The sequence below is a fragment of the Pongo abelii genome, chromosome 1 (assembly GCF_028885655.2).
Source record: "Pongo abelii isolate AG06213 chromosome 1, NHGRI_mPonAbe1-v2.0_pri, whole genome shotgun sequence".
Taxonomy (NCBI): domain Eukaryota; kingdom Metazoa; phylum Chordata; class Mammalia; order Primates; family Hominidae; genus Pongo; species Pongo abelii.
Genome location: NC_071985.2, coordinates 62375996 through 62388289, shown reverse-complemented (window position 1 = coordinate 62388289; position 12294 = coordinate 62375996). Strand labels below are relative to the sequence as shown.

Sequence of the window (12294 nt, the reverse complement as noted above, 5' to 3'; positions counted from 1 at the left end):
CTTTATTCCTTTTTCTTGTTGAAAACTATTCCATCATATGGATATACCAAATATTGTTTATCCATTTACCAGTTGATAGACATTTGGATTGTTTTCAATTTTGGGCTATTATTAATAACACTGCACTGAATATTTAAGTACAAATCTTTGTGTGGATGTGTTTTCCTAACCCACCAAAGAGTAAAACTACTGGATCTCACGACTTTTAAAAAGTTGAAAAACTGCTTTTCCAAACTGTCTCTACCATGTTACATCCTTGTAATGTATAAAGCTTCTACTTTTTCTACATTTTCTTCAGCATCTATTTCAAAGTATTTTCTATTTGAGCCCTGCAGTAGGCACGTAGTAGTATCATGCTGTAGTTGGAACAGTTGTTTCTGTAATGACTAATTGTGTTTAGGACCTCTTCATATGCATATTTGCCATTTGTATATCTTATTTGGTTAAGTGTTCATTCAAATATTTTTGTCCATTTTCTAACTAGATTGTCCTCTTATGGTTGAGTTGTAAGAATGCATTGTATATTTTGGATAGAAGTCTTTCATCAGAAATATGTTTTGCAGGTACTTTTTGCTTCTCTGTGGCTTATCTTTTCATTTTCTCAATAATGTCTTTTGAAAAACAAGAGATTTAAATATTTATGAAATCTGGTTTATTATTTTTATTTATTTAGGTATTATGCTTTTTGCCTTATATCCAAGAATTTTTTTCTTAATCCAAAGTCACAAGGATTATCTTCTATGCTTTATCTAAGAAGTTGTACAGTTTTGCACTTAAATTTAGGGCTATGACCTATTACAAGTCATTTTTCTTTGTGGTGTGAGGTGAGGGTCCATGTTTATTCTTGCCTTTTCCCTACAACATGAATCTCCAATTGCTCTAGAACCCTTTTTTTATACTGTCTTTTCCCCCATTCAATTATTTTGGCACTTGTGTTGCAAACCGATTAATCTTATATATATGTGTTTATTTCTGTTCTGTTGTGTTGATCTATGTGTCTACCTTTATGCCAGTACCACACACTTGATTACAGCTTTCAAGGAAGCTGTGGAATCAGGTCATGTGTCTTCTAAATTTATTCTTCTTTCTTCAAAATTGTTTGGCTATTCTAGGTTCTTTGTATTTCTAGCTGGTCAATTTCTATTAAAAAAAGATATATTTGGAAATAATTACCCTCTTAATGATATTTAGTATTCTAATTCAACATACCTTTTTATTTAGGTCTTTAACTTTTCTTGTCAATGCTTTGTAGTTTTCAATACAAATGTCATTCACTTTTTAATTAAAATTTATTCCTAAGTAGTTTATTTATTGCTATGAAGGTTTTAATATCTGAAAACCAATGAATGTCACATGTCATATTAATAGAATAAAGAATAAAAAATATGATCATCTCAATAATCTCAACAGAAGCCAAAAAAATTTAAAAAACTAAAACACATCTATTCACGACAAAAACTCATTTTACATTTTATTTTCTGTATACTATTGTGAATGAAAATGTTTTCTTAAATAAAATTAGTTTTTTATAGATTTGGATTTTTCATTACTAATACATACAAACACAATTTTGTAAAATTTTATTTTGATTTTTAACTTTTGATTTTTGTATACTTATCTTGCTACCCACAACCTTGCTGCTCACTTCTTTGCTCTAGCATTTTTTTGTTGTTGTTGGAAGTGTTAGGGGGTAAATTCTTTGGGATTTTCTACATGTAAGAACACATTTACTGTGAATAAATGCACTATTATTTCCTTTTTTTAAAATCTGAATGGCTTTAATTACCTAGAGTTTCAATTGGCTAGAAACTGCAGTACCAGTGTTGAATAGAAGTTGAAAGAGATAGTATTGACTTATCCCTGCTCTTATGGGGAAAGCATTTAGTCATTTACCATTTGTATATGTGCTATAGTTTAGTTTTTTTTCAAGATGTTTTTTATAAGCTAGGGTAAGTTCCCTTCTATTTCCAGTTTCTTGGATTTGTTGACTTTTTGTCATGAATAGATGTGTGTTTTTATTTTTTTAATTTTTTGGCATCTATTGAGATTATTCAGATGATCATGCCTTTATTCTTTATTCTATTAATATGACATGTAACATTAATCAGATTTCAGATTAAACAGACATTGCATTCCTGAGGCAAAACTCACTTGACCATGTGGTATAATCCTTTTCACAAGTTGCTGTTTTCAATTTTCTAATATTTGTTAAGGGCTTTTGTATTTATGTTCATGAAGTATATTCGACTGTAGTTTTCTTGTGATATCTTTGTCTTGTGATATCTTGTAGTTTTCTTGTGATGCTTTGGTGTCAGGTTAACAAAGTGACCTCACAAAATGAGTTGACCTCGTAAAAGTTATTTTTTCCTTCTGAATTTTTTTGAAAATGTTTGTGTAAAATTGGTATTTTTTTCTTAAATGTTTTCTACAATTTACTAATGAAGCCATCTGAGTCTGAACTTTCTTTGCAGAAAGATTTTTAAGGATTAATTACTTTGCTTATTATAGATTTATCTCATTTTTGTTGCTTGAGTCAATTTTGTTATTTCTTTCATTCCTGAAGTTTGTCTTTTTTGTCTAACTATTCAAATTCTCAGCATAAAGTTTTTCAGAATGTTCACTTATACTACTTTTAACTTCTGTAGGGATTATTGTGAAGACTTCTCTTTTGTTCCTGATTTTGGCAATCTGTATTTTTGCTTGTCTTACTAAATCCTCATTTAGATTTTATCTTATGAGGCTCTCCTGTAGGATAATAATAAAATCATTATGTCTGTATCTGCCAATAGCATCCATTCGTTGTTCAAATAATTCTTATTCATCTTCATGCAGGAGATATTCTTTTCTCAGGCCAATATCCAATAAGGCCTGCTTGTATTCAGTCTACTACTGTTCTGATGGCCCCCCTTTTAATATTTCTACTGTTAGTTATGTTTTACCCTGGAGTCCTAAGTATGCAGTATTTGCAGTCTTCTAATATCAACACACAGGACACCTGTAGGCTCATCTGTAAAAATTGTATCACCTTGAAACTCATCCAGTGATTATTTTAATAAGTTATGACTCTTGGGCATGGGGCCAACCCACAAAATTGTTTTCTCCTTGATTTGCAAAACAAAATTTGGAGCAGCTGACCCATTACTATTTACTTAGGCCTGATACTAACAATTTATATCCAGACTTACTGGGATACTCTAGTATACTTAAAACTCAGCTGTCTTGGGTTGAAAAGTAGCAAATTATATTCTTCCTACCAAAGCATATGAAGATCCATTCTCATGTAAACTCATTTATAATGCCAGGCTACGCTGTCTCATGAAGATCAAGGTCAAACTGTATCAGCCCTTAGATGTAAGGCCTGTGTGTTTCCTGAAGCCTGTGTTCAACTCGGAAGATCTCAGCCTTTACAGAGAAGGGGTAGTGTTTTCTGAAATGCCTACTCATTAGCTCAAGAATTGGCTAAATATACCAAAGGACAATTACCTTAAGTCAAAGTGACTGATATGGTTTGGATCTGTGTCCCCATCCAAATCTCATGTCGAATTGTAATCACCAGTGTTGAAGGTGGGGCCTGGTGGGAGGTGATTGGATCATGGGGGTGAAGTTCTCATGAATGTTTTAGCACCACCCACCCTCAGTCCTGTATAGTGAGTGAGTTCCCACAAGATCTCTTTGTTTAAAAGTGTGTGGCACCTCCTCTCTAACTCTCTTGTTTCTGCTCCTACCATACAACACTTGCCAACTCCCCCCCTCACGTTCTGCCACAATTGTGAACTTCCTGAGGCCTCCCTAAAAGCCAAGATGCTAGAATCATGCTTCCTGTATAGTCTACAGAACCATAAGCCAATGAAGCCTCTTTTCTGGGTAAATTACCCAGTTTCAGGTATTTCTTTATAGTAGTACGAGACCAGACTAATACAGTGATGTTCCAAGAGGCCTGAAAATTCAATGAAGACCCAGCTGTTGAGTTCACAACTATAAAAATACAGTCACATCATAGAATTACAGGCATATGCAAACTTCCCACGTAGCCTGCATTGATAAAGTATCTCCAGCATTTAAAGCCTTTTGATAAAGGCTCTGCCAGATCTCTTCTTCTCATTATATCACTCCCCAAATATCCATCTTACAATTTCCATTTTCAGTGTGCCAAATCTGAACACTTTTTAAAATGTAAACTACTACTCTCACAAACTTTAGAACCTCTTTCCTCCTCTCTTCACTTTTCCAAAGGCGGAAATAATGTCTTCGTAAGTTTCACAGCATGAAAGAGCAAACAGAAAGCATGCAATCCCTGTAGGCAGGTAGTCACGTGTCTCACTGAAAAAGAGAGAATGGGGCTAGATGAGAATCATATGAATTTAGTCGTCTCTCTCTGAAGAGGAGCAATTGAGCAAAGGAAGCCAAGAAATATTTGCTAAGAAAACTCTCCCTATATGGAAGGAGACATTAGGATTGGGAAAGAACCATTTCTTCCTAACGTAATTTGTGGTATCACATTCTCACAAATAATTTTACTCTTCTCTTTTTGAAAGGTTGCCAATCTTCAATTCTGAGTAAATCCCACTGTTGACATTTTATGTTCTTGTTTTTAGCCTGGAAAAAAATCTGTTAGAAAAAAAGAACGAATTAATCTACTGAATCATTAACTATGTTTTTGGATTTTGTTTCTGTGATAATGTATTATTCTCTAAAAGATGTCTATACTGTGATTATTATTATTTGCCTACTGCATTTCAACTGTATTCTTTCCTATTGTGGCTGATTTCCTCAGTAGTACTCAGTATTTACATTATTCATCTCCAGTGTTAGTTTGCTACAGAAATCATTTGAAACATGTTTCATTTTCCTCAAACACCCAGGTACTGAAATACACACCTTAGATGACTCTCATTTCTTCAAAAGTTTTCACACTTGCCCTTTTCATCCTTTCTCAGAGAAGGGGGTTATTTTCCTCTTTGTAAAGTCAACCCCTTCATGAATGGCTAGATCCCCTTTTATCTTCTTTTAGTCCTTCCACTTCCCTCTAAAAAGACAACCACTCTAATGCGCTAAATTTGTATCTCTTTGACATATGGCATTTTATTACATAATCTCACTTTTTCTTATTCGTTTCCTTTTAGTGCTGCTTGTTGCTGATGTTTCTGCCCAAATATCATGAAACGTGGAGAAGAAAGAACACTCAGATGTGCCCTGGAGACTTGCCTTTTATTTTTAAACATGTACATCCTGAAATTACGTTAGAGTAAGTTTCAACATATTCAAAATCATGTCATAAAATGAATGTTGTGAGAATTATTGACAATTCTGAAAAAGCTTGGGTTGTTACTGGGTTAAGATGTAAAAGAACCCACAGGTTATTTTCCTTTTCTTCTTCTCTGCCTCACTGTAAGTTCATTGTTACCAGCCCTGTAAAAACAAAACAAAACAAAACCAAAAAAAACTGTTTTTGATAATTAGGTTCAACCATCTCTCCCCTACTGCAGTAGTTTGTTAGAAACATGCTTCTGGCAATGTGTAAATCTAAATACAATGCAGAGTTTTCATTATCCTGCAATAAGAGCGACTGCCTGAAAATAAAGCCTGCACAAAGGAGGGCAAGGCCAAGTTGTGGAGAGAGAATGAACGTGAAAGCAGCGCTCAGCCAGAGGGACACAGGCAGCCTCTGGGTTAGTGTGACTAGTGGGCCTGAAGCCAGATTCCTTTCTTTATCATTTTAGTTGTATGAGTTAATGAATTTGCTATATTTGCTAAAATTGGCTTGAGTTGGCTTTTTAACATCTGAAAATAAAGTGTGCTGGAAAGCAGAATAATTGGTAGTAAGAGGGAATGTTTGGAATTTGAAGACCCAAAATGTGGAATCAATTGATTCAAGATAGGGTGGGCGACAGGGAAAGAATTCCCTCAAATTGGGAATTCTTGACAATCTTTTTGTAAGGAGCAAAGTGTTGATCAGACCAATGACTATTGGGTTTAAAAAACAGATACTTGATTGAGTAATAATAGTAGGAAGCAGGATGTGTTTTCTAATGCTTAAATCTTATAATATGGTATTAGAGGAAAGAAGATCTAAGCTTTGGTTTCAACCATCCTAACTAAAAGAAGACAGGGAAGAGAATGGTACAGTTTGCTATGGCCATCAATCCATGATGAGCGAGAATTAGACAATCGTGCATAGTGGGAGGTTGTACTAGATGAATTTTTTAAGTTATTCTTTCCCTTCCTCCCTCTCTTTCCCACTTTCTTTTTTCTTTCTTTCTTTCTTGCTTTCTTTCTTTCTCTTTCTTTCTTTCTTTTCTCTTTTTCTCTTTTTCTTTCTTTCTTTTTCTTTCTCTTTTTCTCTTTTCTCTTCTTTTTTCTTTCTCTTTTTTCTTTTCTCTTTTTTCTTTCTCTTTTCTCTTTTTCTTTCTCTTTTTCCTTCTTTCTTTCTTTCTTTCCCTCTTTCTTTCTCTCTTCTCTCTCTCTTTCTTTCTCTTTGTTGTTTTATTTTATTTTATATTCAGAGGATACTTGTGCATATTTGTTACATGAATAGATTTTGTAATGGCGAGATTTAGGCTTCTAGTGACCCAGTCACTCAAATAGTGAACATTGTACGTAATAGGTAATTTTTCAGCCCTCACCCCCTCCAACTTCCCCCATTTTGAAGTCCCAAATATCTGTTATTTCTATTTCTATATTCATGTGTACCCATTGTGTAGCTCCCAATTGCAAGTGAGTATGTGCAGTTTTGATTTTCTGTTTCTGAGTCATTTGACTTAGGATAATGGCCCTCAGTTCTGGCTATGATGCTTCAGAGAACATGATTTCATTCTTCTCTATGGCTACACTAGCTAGATGTTTTGCCTCTGGCAGGTTGAGGAGCAAGAACCACAATCATAGATGCCATTGGGAACAGAGGAAGCTTGTTTCCCTAGCTCTGTGTGAAAGCTTCCTACACTATGTTATCTTCCTGACCAAATGAATTGGCACTCACTCTTTAGTCACCCACTATGATTTAGTCTTGTAGCAAAATGCAAAATATACTTACATCATTATCTAAGCCCATTAATTTGGAAGCAGAGGCCTAGAAGGAGGCTATTAAAGACCAAAGTGGGGAAGAACACCAAAGTCTGTAGCTAAAACACAAGGATGCAGGATCCAGATTAATCAGCTCTAACATAACAAGATTGCTATCTTTAGTTACTTGGTTGGAGAGTTGAGAGATTGCATATTTGCCAGCATCCTACTGTGGTTTTAAGAAGTACTTTATTATTGGAAAAATCCCAAGCTAGGTAAGTAAGAAAGGATTCGTATGATTATTTACTCCTAAGGTTTGAAACTTGAAACTACCCACACAGGAAGTGAGTTGGTAAAGCAACATAGCTGCTCAATTTCTCTTCCACTTAAGAGTAGGAAAAGCGATGGAAGGGTAAATTTTCCAGTGAAGAGAATCAGTAGAATTCACTTTGGTTGACCAAGAAACATTTCACTTCCTTGGCAGGGAATCCTTGCAAACCATGTCTCAGAAGTATGACAGATACCTTATACATTGTTTCTCCTTCTTCCCCTTTCTAAATCGGAGTTTTAGTGATAATTTTCTTGTTTTAACTTCATTAGTATATATTCAGTGTGCGGAGGTGGTTAAATATGTTATTTAGCTAGGGCCTTTTGCACCTTGAGGTCATATCTAAACAGACCAGTCTGCAGACTGCCCAGAAAACCTTGACTTAGAGAACAATGTATTAAGTAAGATTCAGCTAGTCACCCTGTGGAGGAAAGGATAAGTGAGATTTTGCTTATGAATGGGACACTTGCATATGGCTGGGCTGAAATTTTTGAAATTTTATGAATTGCAGAAAGGGCATTTATGACTAACAGAAGGTGAAAAGATAGAATTACTGAAAGCATTTGCTTTTTTTTTTTTTTTTTTTTAAGACAGAGTCTCTCTGTTTTGCCCAGGATGGAGTGCAGTGGTGCGATCTCAGCTCACTCCAACCTCTGCCTCCTGGGTTCAAGCAATTCTCCTGCCTCAGCCTCCTGAGTAGCTGGGACTACAGGCACTCATCACCACACCTGGATAATTTTTGTATTTTTAATAGAGACGGGGTTTTCGCCATGTTGGCCAGGCTGGCCTCGAACTTCTGGCCTCAAGAGATGTGCTCAGTTTGGCCTCCCGAAATACTAGAATTATAGGCATGAGCCACCGCACCCAGCCCAAAAGCATGTACAATTTTTTTTTTCACTCTGCCCTCCACCATTTATTTTCAGAAAAAGTGTCTCTTCTGCTTCATATGATTTCGATAAGCTTGTTAATCAAGACGGTTTGACATTTCTAAATAGAGACAAAGGGATATGGTCTGTTCTGATCATTTTGTTAGAACAAGACATTTACTATGATGTTTATAAGGTAATATGGTGTCCTTGTGTAGTGCACAATCTTTATAATTAAACACTATGACAGTGGTTGTAATATATAGCATTAAGGAGCCACAGGAACACCAAAATTGAGAAATTGCCCTGGATTGAAGCATAGTGTTCTGAGAACACTAAATAGTTTGGTGCAACAGAGGTAAATTATATAGAAAAGCTTGTAACATCCTCTTTTCCAGATAACTGAGATCATGGTGTTGAACATCTTGTGGCTGTAATCAGAAGGTTAGACTTTACACTGTAAGCAGTGTTGGGCCACTAAAGAGACAGAGTCTCACTTTGTCACTGAGGCTGGAGTGCAGTGGCACCGTGTCAGCTCACTACAACCTCTGTCACCTAGGTTCAAGCAATTCTCCTGCCTCAGCCTCCTGAGTAGCTGGGATTGCAGGTGCTCACCACCACGCCCGGCTAGTTTTTATATTTTTAGTAGAGACGGGGTGCTGGCCAGGCTGGTCTTGAACTCCTGACCTCACGTGATCCACCCACCTCAGCCTCCCAAAGTGCTGAGATTACAGACGTGAGCCACCGCGCCCAGCCACCACTAAAGATTTTAAGATGCAAGTTGTATAATCAGAGCTATGATTCATAGAGTAAGGAATATAAAATGAAAACAGGAGAAACTGAGCTGGTAAGTATTGTTAAAGGCCTGGGTTATGGGGGACAGTGTTGAAACATCCACCTTGGTTTGCTAGCGTTGTCAATACCACCAGTAGTGTTTGTCTGACATGCATCTTGCTCAGGGTTTTAGGCCTTGGCTCTTGTCTAGAACAAAGAAGTTTTTACAGAGGAGTTTTTAGAGAAAAATATGTTGGTCTCAAATTATTTATCTCCCAGAGGTTTGCTTCTTTTTTTTAATTTCATTTAATTTATTTAAAAGACAGTAGAAAACAAAAAGTATGAACATAACAGTTACATATGCTTATTAAAATGGGAGATAAAAGACAACTTATATACAAATAGTTTGATAGAGGCTTTTGCAGAAGAAAATTGGAAAGAAAAATATAACAATTACATGGAATTGTTAAGTCAAGGATGTTACCCAATATCAGGCTTTATTAAATAATGTCAAAATTATAAGCCATCGAAAAGTGCACATGAAGCAGAGATCTGGGATGTCAAGGACAGCTGACTAGGTCTTGCTTCCCATATTGGACATGCACTTTTGGCCCTCAGTAGATGAGGTCTGTAGGTGAGGTTTATGGGATTTCTTATACTATGAGGAATCTTAAAGAGGTACTTTATAGACCAGAGTTGTATAGTTCAGGTGACACTCCTCAGAGAGCCTTGTATAATTGACCCCAGGTTTTATTCACTCTAGGTAATTCTTAGCCACAGAAATCTTCCTACGGGCCTTTTAGAGATAAGGAATATGCTTAGCAAATGTCATTAGTTTACTTATTTGAGAAAGTCCATTTGAAAAGGAAATTACTGTCACCTGCCTCCCCTCTTCCCAGTTTCACTGACATCTTCCATAGGGGAGCAAATGGATTTCTGGCCACCTGTTGCTTTAACTCCTTACTTTTTTTTTCTTTTTTTGAGATGGAGTTTCGTTCTGTCACCCACGCTGGAGTACAGTGGCACGATCTCAGCTCACTGAAACCTCCGCCTCCTGAGTTCAAGTGATGCTCCTGCCTCAGCCTCGCAAGTAGCTGGGTAACTGGGATTACAGGCGCCCACCACCATACCCAGCTAATTTTTTATTTTTAGTAGCGACGGGGTTTCACCATGTTGGCCAGGCTGGTCTGGAACTGCTGACCTCAGGTTATCTGCCCACCTCAACCTCCCAAATTGCTGGGATTTTAGACATGAGCCACTGCACCCAGCCTCCTTTCTTTCAATAGTATTTCAGAAGTATGTTGAATAAATGGACTAAAATGAATTTTATAGTTACAGCAATCTGATAATAAGTATGGAAAAAGTCTGTGAAAGACCAAGTGACCTGGGAAATAAGATGGCTTTCCTGGATGAGAATGAAGTGCAAGTTTTTCCAATCCTGAAATAAACAATAGAAGGAATGCCAAGGAATTGGCCCTTCTCTTACTCTTTAGCATATTGACTACAGCTTGATTGACTGTGCTGTAGGTATTAGACAAGTTTAGAATCATTACATAAATCAGCATGCCTCTCACATTAAAAAAAATTTTCTTTTACATTGATGAATGCTTGTCTTCCTTCTTAAGAAAAAATAAATAAATATCTACATCCTAGCAAACATATGGTGTATTAAAACATATGTTTTAAAACTGCTAACAAATAACCTACATAATTGGACAGCCCATTATCTTGATTATTATTATTGCTTAACACAGATCTAGCACTTGCTTCAAATGACATTCACTCAAAGTAACTGACAAGCATTAATTACTTAATGTGTTCATGTTCTTTATGGAGAAGTTAAATATAGTTGAGTATATATGTGAGGACACACACATAACACACACACTCCCAGGATTAATAGAGAGTCCAAGGAAATGTCTGTTGATTGCTGAATGTGTATATAATAATGTCTATATAATTCCCAACAGATGGATATCAGTCTTCATTTCAGGAATATACTTTCAGTAACAATGTTTATAATCACTTAGCCACAGTTTTGTATAAAAATTATTTTAGTCAGAAAGTTCTTTACAGTTAAACTTTTGGGATAATTTTAATCCATTTTTTCTTCCGGAATAACATAGTATCCTTTATGTTGTCTTCCATGAACGATGCCTTCAGGTCCCCCCATATTGGTATCCTTGGTATCAGAGCAAATAAATTGAATAAATAAGTAAAAGACAAAAATCCCTTTTCCACTTCCTAAATTTACATTCATAAGAGACTAGAGGGCCAGTGTTATCGATTATTTTCTTCTTTCCCTCAATGTATTAGCATATTCTCTAGAATGATGTGCATGTGCTGATGAACAAAGTCAACTTCCTCCTCTGGGTTAGTTACAGTGTATACCCAATTAGTATCTCAGGTACTTTTCCTATCAACATGGCAGAGCACCCAAATACACCTGGATTTAATTGCCCTTACCTTCATTTGTCAATATTTTCTCTAACTAAGGTGGAAGTTGTTATTCTGGGTCAGCGAAGGATCCATCAGGATGTGTAGAGTTAAAATAGTAATAGTTAGTGGTTATTCATTCCTTGCTTATTAGGACCTCTAGATCCAAAGTCTCTAACTTCAAACTCACAACATAAGCATCGTACATCTAAGCTATTTCTGTCTGAATGTACCATGTAGACCATTCTATGTCACGTATATATTTATGACACTTTAACTGAATTATTACTCTTACAAGTGATCAACAATGCAGTTTACAAAAGATAATAGAAAAGATGAAACTTTCTCTCCTGAGTCTCATCTATTACACAAACCCGAGCTAGATGGGCAATAAATACTATAGGCTGCCAGAGGGTGGGAAGTAAAATTATGTAGTGCAATAAACCAGGGTGGTATGGTCAGTCCCAGAGGAGAGGCTTCTATAACATTGAGAGATAAGGTTTACATAGAAACTAAAGTGTTCCATAATCTATTCTAATATCGTGTCTATTTTATTCTGGTGTTCTTTCAGGTAGCTTTTACTCTGTGGTGAATTCTTTTTAATGAAATTCTAGTTATAATTTGAAACCATCTAGGCTGCTTCTTTTCTCTGAAAATCTGATGAAAGACATGGGTCTTCTACACAGATAATGCACACGTTTTCCTTAGGTTACAAATAAGCACAGAATTTTAGATATTTATGTATAATGCCTATCCAAAGAGTTTGTAAATGATTCATAAAACATATGTTAAAAACCCCTATAATTTTTCAATGTAAGAAAAAAGAAATTTACTATTTCATCTAATGCTGATAATAAACTAGAAGATTTCTACCTGAAATCAATTATTCTT

General features: G+C 35.8%; 1 long non-coding RNA gene across 1 annotated transcript in view; it reads left to right on the top strand.

Annotated features, from left to right (window-relative positions):
* The first annotated feature begins 5123 nt into the window (after positions 1-5123).
* LOC112130465 (uncharacterized) overlaps positions 5124-12294 on the top strand; it is a 33881-nt gene continuing 26710 nt past the window's right edge. The window contains exon 1 of the long non-coding RNA XR_002912722.2: positions 5124-5222. This is a non-coding gene — a long non-coding RNA (uncharacterized LOC112130465). The remainder of the gene's footprint in view (positions 5223-12294) is intronic.